A 2,789-nucleotide genomic window follows, 5' to 3' on the forward strand; every position below is an offset into this window, starting at 1 on the left:
TTTTCTTTTCTTATCTTTCTTATCATTATTTATTTATATTTTGAAAGTACTTCATTTTTCTGTGTGATTTCGGTGTGATTTGTATGTTTTATGCACCAATGCACCAGGACACATTCCTCTTAGGTGTAAAATTGACAATAAACATAATTCTGATTCTGATTCTGACACAACTGAACTTGAATACTGAAACATATAAAGGTGGATTGCATAATGCAATATTTCTGTTGTGTTACTGCCAGACAGGAAACACAACCGAACATAAAGCTCTGCTTTTGGACAAAATGATACGAAGGCAGCATCACCCAGGTACACTGGATATTAAACTCCCAAACCAGATAAAAGAAGGGATTGTGCATATCACCAGATCAACAATTACAGCCACTACAGCCAACAAGCAAACACACCATCCACATTCTGAATTTACATTACAGAAATAATTACTAAAGTAATCACTGAGATTGCAGAATGTGCTGACATACGCTGTATGCGCTGGTGCAGAAACTCTTGGTGCCTGTTATATCATGTGCATGCCAACTAAGCATAATAGTGTATGTTTCCATCATTCAATTAATAAATTCAACAGCAAAATGCTATTTTCAACCATGCTGACTTCATAGTGCTCATGCAACTCTAATGATTTTGTACCTTGTTTTGCAGAAACCTAAAAGGTCAGTAGAGATGTAACTGTTGCCTTACCAACATACCACACCAGTCAAGGCCAGAAGATGTTTCAACCTAGAGTTTCTCCCATGCTACCTTAATAATACATAGACAACTTATCTTTTGCTAGGCTTAGTTGACGCATACTGGGTGTAACTTGTATTGTGCTTAAATTATGTTTTTCACTGTTTTCTCTGGAGCTTGTCTCCCATAACTCCTTGGGTTATCCGCAACTGGAAATAAGTTCATTGAGCCATTAACGAAACCAACAAAAGTATATGATGAGTAAAGCCATGCCAGGCTGCTTACAAGCTGTGGTTGCTGCAGCTTTAGCTGTACAGACTTCAGCACCTTTAGTGCTGTACAGACCATTAACACTTGAGGTTCCACATGCAGTCTCACCGCTCTTATTAGAGCATGAAAATTTACATATGTCACCAGCTAAACATTTATCATGTATGTCCACACAACATAATTTAACTACTGAAAGGTGCACTACTTTAAGTCCAGCAACACTCGCGCTAACTGCTGAAGATGGGACTCACTGACTCAGACATTGTCATGTTTGTAGATGGTTCTGCAAGTAAAAACCCTGATGGGACAAATAAAGTAGGATATGCTGTAGTAACTCTGACATCAATATTAAAAGCTGAACATCTGCCACTACACATGTCAGCACAAGCTGCTGAACTGATGATAACTGAAGCATGTAAACAAAGACAATAAAGTAACTATCTGTACTGACAGCCAATATACCTTTTCAACCTTGTTTGTTTTTACACAACAATGGAAAAATAGTGGTATTATTACATCCACAAGAAAACCATTAACACATAAAGATTTGCTACTACAACTCTTGGAAGCAATCAAATTGCCACAGACAGTTGCAGCATGTAAGTGTGATAAGCACAGTAAAGGCACAGATGAGGTTTCAAAAGGAAACAAAAAAGCTGATGAAGTTGCCAAACAAGCAGCTCAAAAACCAATACTCAACCTTGATGTTGATACTGACATACAGAAAAGGACATCTGAAGTCTTAACTGAGCTACAAGATTCAGCACCCAAACAAGAAAAAGAACACTGGTTAAATAAAGGAGTAAAAAAATACAGAATAGTCAAAGTATTTATACCTGATCTGAAGGAAAGCCTATCCTCCCCAAATCCTTATACAGATAAGCTGCCATATTGAGCCATGGACTTTGCCATGTCTCCACAGAGGGGGTGGTAAAGCTAGTAGAACCAACATAGACAGCATATGGATTAACAAATTACTTTTCAAAAATGTTGTTCCCAGTGCTTAATATATGCAAAAGGGTAACTATAAGACAGAACCAGGTTCCTTTCCTAAACCTACATATCCTTTTGAACATACTGAAATGTTTTTTTATTGAATTAACACAATTTGAAGAGAAAAAGTTTGCTTTTGTAATTATTAACTGGGTGTATTGCATACCTTTAGTGGTACTAAGCATGCACACAACACCCATTAAAGAACAATTGTCACTATTTGAAATTCTTTATAGGAGACCCTATGAGAGCCCACATCTCAGACACACACCTGCCACAGAAGCAGGAGACACAATTGCAGATTATATGAAGAAAACACTGATGCAAAGAAATGTCAAGAACAAAGTATTACCACCCTATTTGTGTGATGTTGTTTCAGAACCTGAGAGTGAACTACAGCCCGGCGACCTAGTTCTCATAAGTATTCAGAAGAAAGAAGTGGTCTGATCCACGGTGGGAAGGTCCATATACCGTGCTGCTGACAACCCCTACAGCCAAGAGTGGAAGGCTGCACCACTTGGATCCACAAGACTCAGTGCAAGCGAGTGGCCCTGTTGGTCAGTAGTGTTACCTGAAGCCTTCAGAACCAGCCATCTCAGTAGGGAACAGGCTACAAAGGGGTGCTGTTGCTCTAGGCACGCTCGTCTCAAAGCTGGTAAAGTAAACAAGGATCCTTGAGACACTAGTGGTGAAAGAAGTGCAACAAAGAACACTGCTGCCTCCCACAGGGACTCCAAAAGGAAAGATGAGTCCTGATCAGGAACGATCCCCCTGGACGACGTTTTGGTTAAGATTTTGGTATGCTGGGAGAGCAAACCAGCTAAACCTGTTTTTTAACAGGT

The sequence above is a fragment of the Morone saxatilis genome, unplaced genomic scaffold (genome assembly GCF_004916995.1).
Source record: "Morone saxatilis isolate NCDOM2014 unplaced genomic scaffold, NCSU_SB_2.0 Contig7, whole genome shotgun sequence".
Taxonomy (NCBI): Eukaryota; Metazoa; Chordata; class Actinopteri; family Moronidae; genus Morone; species Morone saxatilis.